Raw genomic sequence first — 14,442 nt, forward strand, 5'->3', positions numbered from 1 at the left:
GGAGAGTGGGGGTTTGCGTGAAAGGATTGTTTGTTTCGTTCAGTTCTGGTGCTCAAAGCAAATTCCTGGGCTCAGAATTCTTGTAAAGCTAAGTGTAGGTGGGCAGGTCCACACCATACATTTAAAGCATACCCAGCGCCCATTTAAAGCACAGGGGAATTATAGTTTGTTTAAGGTGCTGGAGAGTTGTAGCTTGGGGGGGGGAAACCAAAGTTCCCAGGATTCTTTGGAGGAAGTCATGTGCTTTAAATATGCATTGGATGTTATTTAAATGTGTGGTGTGGATCTGCTCTGTCTTTTGCATCAAGCTCCAGCTGCATACACCTCAGGATTCCAGTAAAAAAAAGCAAAAGTCAGTCCCACAAGCCTGAAGTCTGCCCATCCTTGTGCCAGACCTCAGAAATGTGGATGTGTTCAAGTTAGCTGACCAACCCTTTCCTCCAGCTGATTCCTTCTGCGTAAGTCTGTTTTGGTGCTCAGAATGTCTGCTCACAAAATATCTACTTTACTGAAAGGAGGTGGTGATGAATGATCATAGAATCACAGAGCTGGAAGGGGCCTTTAAGGCCATTGAGTACAACCCCCTGCTCATTGCAAGAATCCAGATTAAAGCATACCCAACAGGTGCCTGTCCAGCCACCTCTTGAATACTATATATGTTTAAACCTCTAGTATCCAGAACCTACTGAAGTAAAAGAATGTTCTCTCATCAAAATAAAATCTTCACACTAAAACAATTTATTAATGTTCATTAGATTAAAATATTGCTGAAATAAATTGTATAAGTTAATTATTGATATTAATCACATCAGCATCATTAAACAGTTATTACTAAGTACCTTTATTGCATCCAGAATATTAATTAAACTGGAGGTGATAAGAGATCATACTGCCTGTTTCAGAACTACACAGAATTATTATCTGTTCTGTGATGGTTTGTTTTTTTTAAAACCTACAACACCACATGGGTGGGTTCCAGATAAAAATGTATTTTAAAAACAAAACAAAAAACACCTCATTGGTTTCAACAGGGCAGATTCAAGCACATGTTTAATTTTCCCACTGAAGTCAGTGAGTCTTAAAATACTTATGTTTGGCTTTATAGTATTCCCATTTTTTTTTTCAAAAGAAAGATGGGCAGGTGAAATGTATACTCACAAACAGTGGAGGCTGGTCTATTAGGGCATGTAGGGTGCTGCCCCCACCAGCCTCAGCCTGATCTCAGCCAACCCCCACCTGCCTGCTTTGTTTGTAGCATTACTTATGAGCTTCCTCCACCTTAGGGCTTATCCACACGGGAGCCTAACTTCGTACTAAAGAAGCTGCTTTAACCATCGCACTAGCTTTTCAAGGTCCACACTTCTTGCCCAATGGTAGCTTCCAATCCGCTGTTTTCCTTTCACACAAGTAGGCATTCCTTTGGAAAGGTTTAGTATCGCTGTTTCCTTGTGGCCCCGCCCCCAATTTTAAATGTTTACTTCCTCTGGAGTATCCATATTGCTAATGGAGATGGGAGGTTTTTTTATCAGTTTCATTGTTTCTTGTCAATTGCAGGCCCCTCCCAGCTGAAGCCTGGAGAGCCTTTGGGGTGCAATTGACAAAAACTATATGAAACTGATTAGAGGGGGGAGTGAGTGAAAGGCAAAGTAGGCAGCGGCTGCCACAGCTTTTGCGGGCAGCAGAGAGAGAGGGAGCAGGCAATGAGGCATAAGAGAGCCTGCCCACTAAAAAAAACAATGAAGCAAAGCACCTACATGGAGGAGCGCAGTGAAACTGAGACAGTATTTCCTTTCCTTTTCGCATTATAATTCCATTGGGTTGATAGGGATTTTAAAGTGGAAAACTGTGTTCTAGCTTCTGCTTGCCTGCAATGTCATGTGAACTGTGTGAATTACAAAGGGATGCAAGTAGCACCACACACACACTAAATTGCCGTGTGGATGAGCCCCTAGTCTCAGTGTTGCCCTTGTAGAACTCAGCAAGGATGAAGAGGTTAGGAACACAACTAGGAGTTGTTGGCTCTGCCTGTCATTGGCTTTGGCATCACTGACTGTGGGCCACCTTGCTGTTCACCCCACCAGCCCCAATGGGCACCAGCTGCCACTGCTCACAAATTCCATTCATTGTGAAGATATTTTAGCCGGATTTAAAGGTCCCCCCCCCGCTGCCATCTGCTTCCTTTTCTTTCCTTGTGTAGGAGGAGGTTTGGAAACAGAAAGTATACATGGCCATAGTGCTGAGCTGCTACTGCTCAGCCAGCCCCATAGCAAATTGGTAGGGTGGCCCATACACCACTTCTGCCACCATTCTGCCCAGCCAGTCCCCGTCCCCCCCCCAGTGGATCAGAAGGGTGGCTCGTGGGCCTCCCCACTGCTGTCACCAATCCATCCCCTCTATTGTCAGCCACCTGCTTGCCCCATGCCTAAGACAAAGAGCCAGGGATGGGGAGCCTCAGCCTCAGGGGCCAAGCACTGCCCTCCAAGCATCTCTCTCTGGCCCCCAAGACTCTCCCCAGGCCACGCCCCTCACTGGCCCTGCTTCACCACCCTGCTTGAGTGTTTTTGCCTAGCTGGAGTGTGTCCTGGCATTCTGATTGTGCCCCTTGGATGCTTGGATGGAGAGGGGGGGTGCAGAAAGTAGTCTACTGTACAAAGGCAAAATGTGCATTCATTGATCCGCCCACTTTTGCCTCTGACTCCACCCACCCTTGGCATGTGGCCTCTGGAAGCTTGCTCAGAAAGGAATGTGGCCCTCGCGCTAAGGAGCTTCGCCATTCCTGCCCTAGGCAAATCGCTTCCCACTCTACACAGCTGCATTTGGCCTTTAAAAAAAATGTGGGGAGACTCGTTCAGCCATCTCCCTAGTTTGTCCCTAGGACACCCCCTGCTTCTAAAGTCTCTTAGGGAAGATGATTACAGATGACTTTTTAAAAATGTTTTTTTAAAAAATATTTGTGTATTTGCTTTTAATGTTTTTACTTGTTGTAAACCGCCCAGAGAGCTTCGGCTATGGGGTGGTATATAAATGCAATAAATAAATAAAAGAAATAAAATATTGTAGAGGAGGTTAGAAAGCTGTGACTAGTATAACAATGATTTGATATACCTCTTTTTTCTTGATTTGCTCCCTAGATTACATGTGCAGTCTCACCCTTTCCAGTAGAGATGGAGAAGTGCTAGCCCCATTGCATTCTGCTTCATGCCTCTTGCACACTCATTCAAGTTTTCATCCTGGAAGCCACTGATGTTTTAATAAGCAGAAAGAGCGTTGCTTGATTTCCAGGTAGCAACAGATGGAGCTTACAGCCCTGGCAGTTAAGGTAAAAAACACCAGGATAGACTGGAGGATGTGAGAGCAGATTTGGAACGGAAATTGCGGAGGAGGAATAAATGCAGCACGCGAAGATGTCACTTCTGCACTTCCCTTAATGATAATGACTCTTTAAAGCAAAGAATTGCCAGCAGCCACATTCTTATCCAGGCAGCCAAGCCTCCTTTGAAGTGACAGCAGTAAATGGGCAAATGTTTCTTTTTCTTCATTTATTTATTTGGGTGCATGGGTTTTGTTTGGGAATCATAGGGTTGGAAGGGACCTCAAAGGTCATCCAGACCAACCTCCTGCCAGTGCAGGGAATTCACTGCCATCCAGCCTCTGCTTTAAAGCTTCTAAGAAAGGAGTGTCCTAGGCAGTGGTGGCTGGTGGCTTCATGTCAGTGGGGCAGTGGAATCCACTCTGGGTTTTAGTCTGAACTTTCAAGGAGCTGTTGCGCCCCAGACGCACCAGGAGTTAGCTCAGGGGGAGGAGTCAGATGAGGACGCCGTCCCTTGGAGCACTGAAGGAAGGGAGAGTGCAGTCAGCCCACAGACTCTATTGGCCAGCCCCCCCCATCGAAGCAGTTCCCACTCCTCCACCGAGCCCCCCACCTGGTCCATTGGGAAGCGACCCTTTGCACACGCCAACCACGCCCCCACAGGAATCCCCATCTGGCACTTCAAACGCTTCCCAGCCAACCAGCTTCCCACTCCCTGAAGTCGAGCCATCACCTATCGAAGGCCCGCTGTCAAATGCGCCGTCGGAGGCTTGCCCCCCTCACCCCACGCAAGATGGTGCAAGAAAAGGGTCCTTGAGAACTTCGGAGGAGCTGTCATTCATGGGCAAAGACCTTCCCTACTTAAGAAGGTGCCCACCCAGGCTCTAGTGCTGATTTAACTCTCCCCACACATTGCAGAGACTATTTAGGTAGCTTAGCTAGGGAAAGTAGTAAGCCAGAATAGACAGGTTTATGAAGCGCACTGCTTTAAAGTAAGCATTACTCTAATAAAATGAGAATTAAACCAAGCTTTGTCTCTGTCTTGTGTCTCGGGCTCTGGGCAGGACAGGAACTGTCCAAAGTGCTTACTAAACCTTGAAGTGGATTCACTCCCCTACTGACATGGAGTCACCAGCCAGCACTTGTCCTAGGGATGTCAGAAGATTCTACTGAAAATAGACTATCAAGTAGATTTTCTTCCATCTGCCTGTTTGACCCCCATCACAGCACAGGCTCTTGCTATGAATGCTTTTCACCTTAGTTTTCTACTTGAGAGGAGGAGAAAGCAAACACTGGTTCTTGATCCAGATCAGAGTCTGCTGAGCTCCCAACAGAGGAAGGGGCAGAGTTTATTTTGGTTTTTAGAAATGTATTATCACATTTCTCTCTGACCCAGGGTCGGCACCAGAAGGCGAGCCAGGTTGGGCCTTGGCCTGGTGGCCCTGCGGCCCAGAGGGGTCCCTGAAGAGCCCCTCCTTAGGGTGAGAGGGTAGCACTCCCGTTCTGCAATCTGCAGCAGTGTTGGCTCCCTACCCTGCCATGGATTGCAGAGAGGGAGCTCCCAGGCACCCCTCCCCATAGAGACAGAGCAAGCCCGTGTCACCTGAATGCTCACTCCACCTACCTCTCCTGTTGCTGTGAAAGCTGTGCATGCTGTGTGCTATCAACCAAGATGGCGACTGAGGCTTTCCTAAGAGGCTGCGTTTCTCAGTCAAAATGTGCCTGTATATTTCGCCTCATATCTGAGGTTCTACAACTGCTAAAAACTTACTCCTTTGAAAACCAGGAATCTGGGTATTCTTTTATTTATTTACTTACTTATTTTAAATTTATATTCTGCCCTTCCTTCCAGAAGGAGCCCAGAATGGCAAACAAAAACACTAAAAGCACTCTAAAACATCTTAAAAACAAAACATCTTTAAAAACATATTAAAACAAAACAGTTTTAAAAATGTCTTAAAAAGCAATTCCAACACAGTTGCAGACTACTACTTAAAAGGCTTGTTGAACGAGGAAGGCCTTCAGTAGGCACAGAAAAGATAGCAGAGATGGCGGCTGTCTAATATTGAAGGGGAGGGAATTCCAAAGGGTAGGTGCCACAACACTAAGGTCCGCTTCCTATGTTGTGCAGAACGGACCTCCTGATAAGATGGTATCTGCAGGAGTCCCTCACCTGCAGAGTGCAGCGATCAACTGAGTATATAAGGGCTCATCGGAGTGGGGGATGGGGACTGCCCCTTCCCCCCTTTTGGATGCCCATGCATTTAAGCGTTCTTTGACAAACCATTTCTTCTCAGCTTCAACGCCCATAACTGTAAGATGGGGCCTCCCTACACAGAGAAAGACAGAAACAGAAATCTGTCAAGCTTTGGGGGAAAGCTCATGACAGGGCAGATTTCCATACATACAATTATTTCAGTTTTTCAAGATCTCCTTGGAACTGGTGGAAACAGAAAGGATTCAGCTCCTACAATCCAGGTCTGTTACTGGAGTTTTTCAGTGGTGAAGGAAATGCAATTCCCAGTGGTATTCCTCCCCCCTCACCTTCTCATTTATTTGTCTGCTTTGTGCTGCTCTGTGGAGAAAGGAAAGAGGTGTCTAAGAAAACCTACAGTGCAAAATGAAAAATTGGGGCTGAAAAGTTGTTTGAAAAAGAAAAGAAACTGGAAGGATTGAGCTCAAGTAATGTATTCCCTGTGAGGGGAAGTGTCAGCATTCACCTCTACGAGATCAAAAACTATGTCAGAGACTATATCAAAGTGGAAATCTCCTTGTGCACTGAGAGAAGGAGGGGGAGGAAACGGGAACAGCAACAACTCCAGAGTCTTCCACATAAGTCTTCCGACAAAGCCGAGATGGCTTCCCTGCATACCACTGATGGATCAAGAACCAATCCAGCCTCTCACAAAATGACTTCAGTTGCAACCATGACGGCCCTGCTTTGGAGTCACGTCCAGAGAAACTCAAGCCCGTGAAAGAACAGCTTTTGAGAAGAACCAGCCTGACGTCAGCTACAGATTCTTCCATGTGGCACTGAGGGGAGAGATGATTGGGTCTTCTTGGAAAACACAGGATGGTATACCTGCAACAATACTACACCAGAGGGAGAGATCTCATTGTTACAGCAATTGGACGTCTACAGAAGTTGTTTATGGCCTAAAAGAACTTGCTGATCTCTGAGTTCCATCTTTTGGACTCCACACTTGTATACTTGCTTAGTCTAATAGAGAGTGAAACAGAAAAATGGATGGTGCTTTAGACAGACAGCAGGGAAAGGCTTCTCATCTTTAGCTCTTTTGATCTTCCTCCAGTGAGCTAGTGGTGGTAACCAGCAGGGGTGGCGCAAGACATTTTGTTGCCTGAGGCGAAGAGCATGATGGTAGCCACCCTCCCATTCCTCTTACAGATATTGAATGTACTGGCAGTGGAGTCTTACTTCAATGCTAGCAACAGGATAGTGTCCTCCATCGCAGCTGAGGACAGCAAACTAGTTATGGGGGTACAGTACAGGCCAACTGACATGCACAACTTTGTCCTCCTGTAGTAAGGTACAGCCAAGGGAGCTCAGGAGGATGCCACAGCATTTGCAGCCTGAGTTACCCACCTCATTCTGCATAATGGTAACTTGGGAATACTCCTGGATACATCTTTGTCATTAGAGGCCCAAGTGACCTCGGTGGTTAGGAGTGCCTTTTACCAAGTTCATCTGGTATACCAGCTATGGCCGTATCTGGATCAGGATAACTTAACCACTGTGGTCCATGTATAACCTCAAGATTGGATTATTGCAATGTGCTGTATGTGGGGTTGCCCTTAGGGCTGGGTCCAGAAGCTCCAGCTGGTGCACAATGCAGCAGATGGCCAACAGCATGTGACACCTCTGCTAAAACATTTGCCCTGGCTGCCCATATGCTGCCAGACTAGATTCAAGGTTCCTGTGTTGACATGAAAAGCCCTGAACAAGTTGGGTCTAGAATACCTTAAGAACCACTTGAGACCTGCTATCCCAACTCTGAGATTATCCGGAGGAGCACTGTTAGTTTTCCTTGATGTCACAGAGGCCCAATGAGCCTCAACCAGAATTCAGGCATTTAGCGTTTGGATGAAGGTAGACATCTAGATATTTTTCAGTCAGGCTTCAGGCCAAATCATGGGGTTGAAGTTGCCCTGGTCGCATTGGTCGATGACTTGAGAAGAGCTTTAGATAGAGGAGAATATACCTTCCTCGCTCTTCTCGATTTGTCTGCAGCCTTTGATACGGTTGATCATGACATCCTTTTGGATTGATTAATGACCTTAGGCATTCAAGGAAATGTCCTATGCTGGTTTCGCTCCTACCTCAGCGGGAGAACTCAGAGAGTAGCACTAGGGGATGAGGTTTCAGAGCCTTGGCCGCTGGATTGTGGCGTGCCACAGGGCTCAATTCTTGCCCCAATGCTTTTTAATGTCTATCTGAGACCGCTGGGTGATTTCATTCAGAGTACGGGCCTACAATTCCATCAATATGCAGATGACACCCAGATCTACTTGTCTTTTAAATCCTCTCCACAGGCTGCTGTAACTCAATTGACCAAAGGGCTGGATTTAATAGGGGAATGGATGTCTAGGAATAAATTGAGATTAAATCCTGAAAAAACTGAAATCCTCCTGGTAGGCGATCGGACGAATTTAGGGATCTCATGTGACTTTTAATCAAGTCTCTATACCCTTGAGTAACCAAGTCCGTAGTCTAGGTGTTATTTTGGACTCTCAGCTGACGATGGAGGCTCAGATAGCGGCCGTAAGTCGGACCGCTCTTTATCTTCTGTCCCTTATTCGTAAAATCTGTCCTTTCCTCCCCAGGCATCTTCTACCGACGGTAGTTAGTGCCTTGGTTCTTTCACGCCTGGACTATTGTAATGCTTTGTACGTAGGTTTACCTTTGAGATCTGTGCATAAACTTCAACTTGTCCAGAATGCGGCGGCACGACTTATTAAGGGTTCCCATTGGAGAGAACATATCACTCCAATCCTTCAGGAACTACATTGGCTCCCGACAGTGTCAAGGGTGAAGTTCAAAATACTGGTTATAACCTTTAAGTCTTTTTCTGATGCTGGTCCGATTTACTTGAAGAACAAACTTTCTCTTCTTGGAGAAGGTGGTCGTACCAGATCTTCAGCAGCTAGATCTCTCCTGGTTCCTTCAATTAGAGTGGCTAAACTAGCTGGCACGAGGTCCAAAGCCTTTTCCATTGCGGCTCCCCTATTATGGAATACCCTGCCAGTGGCCATTCGCCTAGCTCCATCACTTTTGTGTTTTCGGAAGCAGCTGAAGACCTGGCTTTTTGATTAAGTTGGTGGGGATATCTGTTATAGCCATTCAGTGTAGGATGTGGATTGGCTGTCATAATTCATTCTGATTTTCACGTTGTTTTATTTATATGCTGTAATTTGTTTTAGTATGCTGTAATTTGTATTTCGATATGTATTTTATTTTTATTGTACATCGCCTAGAGTGACAGGATTTACCTGCCAGATAGGCATCTAATAAATTTTAGATAATAATAACAACAACAACAACAACAACAACAACAATAATAATAATAATAATAATAATAATAATAATAATAATAATAATAGCGTCACCAGTTCCACACTATGGAACACTCTTTTGGCAGAGATTCAGCAGGCATCCTTGCTGTTGACTTTCAGGCATCTCTTGAAGATGTTTTTATGCCGATAGGCCTATGCAGCTGTTTAAAACTTATTTTTTGAGTAGCCAGTCATTTTGATGATTGTCTTGTATTGTTTTTGGATGTTTTTATGTTGCTGAACATCACCCTGATGTTTTGCGAGAAGGTGGTATAGAAATACTTAAATAAATAAATAAAGGTAGGGCTTACTGGGTACTTCTGAGTAAGCAGAAAGAGACCAGCGATAAAGTAAATTGGAAAGATTTATTTAAAACACTGCAGAGAAACGATGAAAATGGACAAGCTCTGTAATAACTGAAATGAGCCAAGTATCCAGGACCAAAAAGTCTGGCTCAGACAAAAGTCACCAGGAGCAGCTTCAACAACTGAAGGAAGGGAGTCCTTAAGGCAAGAAATCCCTTTTTCTTTTAAACAGAAGGCAAAAGGTCAACATGGTATCCCAAAGGCCCGAAACAAGCAAAATCACTGCTTGCAAAATTGGGGCTAAGCCATGAAATTAAGCAAAGAAGTGTACTGCCTCCACTGTCAGAGCTAGCATGCTTTTGAATGCCAGTTCAGGTGAGGAGAGTCCTGTTGCGCTCAGTCCTGCTTGCAGGCTCCCCATAGGCATCTGGCTGGCCAATGTGAGAAAAGAATTCAGGACTAGATGGGCCACTGGCCTGATCCTGGAGAGCTCTCCTTAAGGTCTTACACAGAAGGTTCCAGGTTCAGTGCCTGGCATCTACAGGTAGGGCTGAAAAAGACCCCGGCCTGAAACCCTAGGAAGCTACTGCCAGTCAGTGTAGGCAATACTGAGCTAGAAGGATCAAAGTTCTCACTCGGTATAAGGCAGCTTTCTATGTTCCAAGTTTCCAGAGGGACACAAGTTCCCTATGCTTGCTCTACTCACTGGACCTTCGGCCTGATCCAGTAGGGCTGTTTTCTTGATCCTCATCTGGCTGAACCCTAAATCCCTTTTAAAGAATACCTTGAAGAGGCAGAATGAACTGGAAACATCTTGCCCTCTTCTCTCTCCTTGAAATCGGTGTGATGAAGACGGTTTCCATCTCCTGTCAGGGGTTGCTTATCACTATGAGAAATGCCTTTCATCCTGTCACCTTTACTAAATCGGGAGAAAGGGAAAAGTGGAGCTGTTTACCACAGCTTTGTGCTATCAGCTTTCCCCCTTTTGGGCGGGTGCGTGGGGGGATGTTGCTATTGTGTTGTTATATCCAGGGCAAATGCTGATGGTTTGTTTCCTGGGCCTCCAATGGATGTTTTAAAGGTGACCTGGAAAGTGAAAATGGCATTTATACTGGTTTGTTTTGCTCTCCTTTTATTTTTAAAGAAGGTCTCCAAAGGGTTTTAAAAAAAACCAGAGGAGGAGGGAATGAGAAATGTCAGGCTTTGACTAGAAACAGAGAGGTATTGTTGCTCGATCTAGGAAATGAAAGGCACAAAAATAAGGAAGGCAATCAGTTGGCCTTAAGTCTGTGGTTAAATGTTTTGCTAGCATTTGAGCTTCACTGAAACACAACAGACCCTGTCCTTGGCCATGCACCTTACAGGCAATGTTTACATTTGTTGCTCTGTCCACTTTAGTCTCTGGCTCCACCTAGTAGTGGCACATGGCCCTCCAAGGATTACTCAGAATGGAATGTGGCCCCTGGTTCCCCACCCCTGGCTCATAATGTTACAGGACGGGTGGAAAAACTGCAGCTCTCCAGCACGTCAGGGATGATAGGAGTTGTACAATATCTGGATACACCCCTGTAAAGCCCAGGTTTGTTAGATCATGAAGTAATGAGACTCAGTGTCAAGCACTGGAACCTCCTATCAGGAGGAATCCTTCAGAACAGGCACAGCCTCCCTGCCATCTGCATGACTGGGACAGCTGGTTGGAGTATAGAGACCCCTTTTATCTACGGACTGTCAGCTGTTCTATATACCTGCCACTCTTGCCCAAGCTTTAGCTGTCAAGACCTTGAAAGTTCAGACTAAAATCCGAAGTGGATTCACTGCCCCACTGACATCGGAGTCCACCAGTCCCCACTGCCTGCCACTGTGACTCAGGCGCCAATTGCACTATACATTTAAAGCAGTACCATACCATTTTAAAAAGTCATGTCTTCCCCCAAAGCATACTGGGAACTGTAGCTTGTTAAGGGTGCTGAGCGTTGTTAGGAGAGCTACAATTCCCAAGGTTCCCTAGGAAGAGGGATTGATTATTAAATTACTCTGAGAATTACCCTCTAGCTCTGTGAGGGGAATAGGGGTCTCCTAACAACTTGCATCTGTTGCATCTTGTCCCCTATGCTGTTTAACATCTACATGAAGCCCTTGGAAGGGGTCATCAGGAAATTTGGGATGAGGTGTCAGCAGTACACTGATGATAACCAGTTCTCTTTCTCTGTAACATCTGAATTGCAAGAGGCCGAGAAAGCCCTGGACCACTGCCTGGACTCAGTGGTGGGCTGGATGAGGGCCAATAAACTGACTCTGAATCCTAGCAAGACGGAGGCACTGTGGGTTGGTGGTTCCTGAGTTTGGATAATCGGTCAGTTGCCTGACTTGGATGGGGTCGTACTCCCTCTGAAAGAGCAGGTTCGTAGTCTATGAGTGCTCCTGGATCCATCTTTGTCACTAGAGGCCCAGGTGACCTCAGTGACTAGGACTGCCTTTTACCAGCTTCAGCTAGCTGTGGCCATTTCTGGACCAGGATAGCCTGACTGCTGTTGTCCATGCACTGGTAACCTCCAGGCTGGATTACTGCAATGTGCTCTATATGAGGCTGCCTTTGGTCTGGAAGCTGCAGCTGTTGCAAAATGCAGTGGTGCAACTGTTCACTGGGGTAGGGTATCACTGCTAAAATAATTGCACTGGCTGCCTATTAGCTTCTGGGCTAAGGTTCTGGTTTTGGTGTACAAAGCCCTATATAGCTTGCGACCAGGATACCTGGAAGAAAATGAAACAAATAAAATATTGCTCCTTATATACCCAATTGACCACTGTACTCTGCAGGTGAGGGCCTCCTGCAGACACCATCTTATTAAGAGATCCGTTCCACACAGCTCAGGTAATGGACCCTTAGCACTGTGGAACCTAACACTTTGGAATTCTCTCCCCTTAAACATTAGACAGGCACCATCTCTGTTATTTTTTCAATGCCTACTGAAAACCTTCTTTCAACAAGCCTTTTAAGTAGAGACCTTATCCCAGTCTGCATCTGTGTTGGAATTGCTTTTTAAGATGTTTTAAAAGTTTTTTTAAAAAATGTTTTTAAAGATTTTTGTTTTAATATGTTTTTAATGATGTTTTGTTTTAATATATGTTAAAGTCTGTTTTTAAGATGTTTTAAAGTGTTTTTAGTGTTCCTGCTGAGCTTCTGCTGGGAGGAAAGGTGGCATACGTATTTAATCAATAACAATAATAATAATTTCTGATCTTGGCCCTGACTCCTCTGTTGTTCTCTGGGCCTGGTTTGTTCTTCTCTGTTGCTCTCTGGTGTGCACTCCTTTCCTGATTGCTCTATGGTCCTGGCTCCTGCCTTGTTCTCTGACACTGTCTCCTGATAGCCCTTGGGTCTCAACTACCCAGTTCCTGGTTCACAATTGTCTTCAGATGGCTGCCCCTGGCCCAGCCCTGGCACCTAAGGTAGTTTTCCTCAACCTTGGGTCCACAGATTAGGGATGGAAAGATCTGCCAATTTCAGTTCTCTGAGTTTCTCATTTTTGCCATCTTAAATTCAGCTCTCCATATTTCCGTAGCAATTTGTGATTTATTTATTTTTAGTTTTCGTTTCTGTTAGGCAAATATGATACTGTCAAAAATATGTATAGCGTGCAAAGTTATGCATAAGCCTGGGAGGTAAACTGAGAGTCAAGTCTTCTGTGACACCAGGGTACCTGACAATTGAGGGCTAGCGCACAGTTCAGTGTCAAGCAAAGAAATTCTTGTGGGCCCATTGGGATTGAATTGCCTTCAGATGAACCAAGGTGAAAGGAATTATTGTATAGGTGCACAGCCCTGCAGATTGTCAGCCAGGCACCAATCTGTGGACGATGGAACTTTTTTTAAAAAAGTATTCTATTGATCGACAAGCTTTTTCGGAAGGTTATGCCCTTTTCTTTTCCATACAAGGCTGACGGACATCACACTTAGACCTGGGGAATCATTGCCTCTACATTATCCTGAATATGTAAGGAAATGTTCAAGGAAATGTTAGCACAGAGCAAAGCGTGGACCAGAATCCTGATGAGCACTCCTCTGATGGAAGTGGTTTAACCTTTCCCAGTTGATCAGACAGAGAGTATTCTGGGTCCAAAATCTTGATGTCTTCATAATGATGTACATTGGCAGGGAAGCTCCAGGGAGGGCAAGGACTCATACATGTTCCAGAGAAAAGTCAACGCTGTGCTAATTGCTAAAAGGCAGGTACCTAGACAATGATATCAGAGAAGGTCTGGTGAATGGAATGTGATAGAGGTTTGCTGGTGTCAGCTGAAACAATCTGTATGGTGTAATTAGGTTCCTGAATGTAGGAAGAAAATAACAGCAGCTCTTTAGAGTGCCTCAAGCTGCCATCAGGGTTGTTACTGTCATCTTCAGTACAACCGAAAATAAATAAATAATAAATAAAATGCCAGATGATAAAGCTTTTCCGGCAATTATTTTCAATACAAGATATATACCCAATTCATTCAACCCTCCTCCCATACCCAAACAACCATTGTTTTCTGCAGGAGAGGACATCCTGCAGATACCATACTATCAAGAGGTTTATTCTGCGTGATGTCAGAATCGAGGTTTTAGCTTGGCAGCACTTGCCCTTTGGAACTCCTTCCTATTATGTATCCTGAAAGATTGTCTTACCCCTTTTATACCCAGTCGATCACCATGCTCTGCAGGTGAGGGACTCCTGCAGATATCAGGAGGTCCATTCTGCGCAACATATGAAATGGACCTTTAGTGTTGTAGCACCTGCCCTTTGGCATTCCCTCCCCTTAAATATCAGACAGGCACCATCTATGTTATGTTGTTGTGCCTATTGAAGACCTTCCTCTTTCAAAAAGCCTTTTAAGTAGAGACCTTATCCCAGTCTGCATCTGCACTGGAATTGTTGTTTAAGTTTTTTTTTAAAGATGTTTTTAAGATGTTTTGTTTTAATATCCTTTTAAAGATGCTTTGTTTTAATATGTTTAAAAATATTTTGTTTTTAAGATGTTTTAAAGTGCTTTTAGTGTTTTCATTTGCGACCACCTTCTGGGGGGGGGGAGGGCAGGATGTAAATTTAATAAATAAAAACTTGAATGTAGCAGACAGGCACCTTATCTATCTTCTTTTCAGCACCTGCTAAAGATGTTCCTCTTTCTAAGCAGAGATCTTTATCCCAGTTGGTGTATTGGATTTATGCATGTGCTCTTTTTGTCTTAATATACAAAAATGTGTTTATGAATGCAA

The sequence above is a fragment of the Rhineura floridana genome, chromosome 1 (genome assembly GCF_030035675.1).
Source record: "Rhineura floridana isolate rRhiFlo1 chromosome 1, rRhiFlo1.hap2, whole genome shotgun sequence".
Lineage (NCBI taxonomy): Eukaryota > Metazoa > Chordata > Lepidosauria > Squamata > Rhineuridae > Rhineura > Rhineura floridana.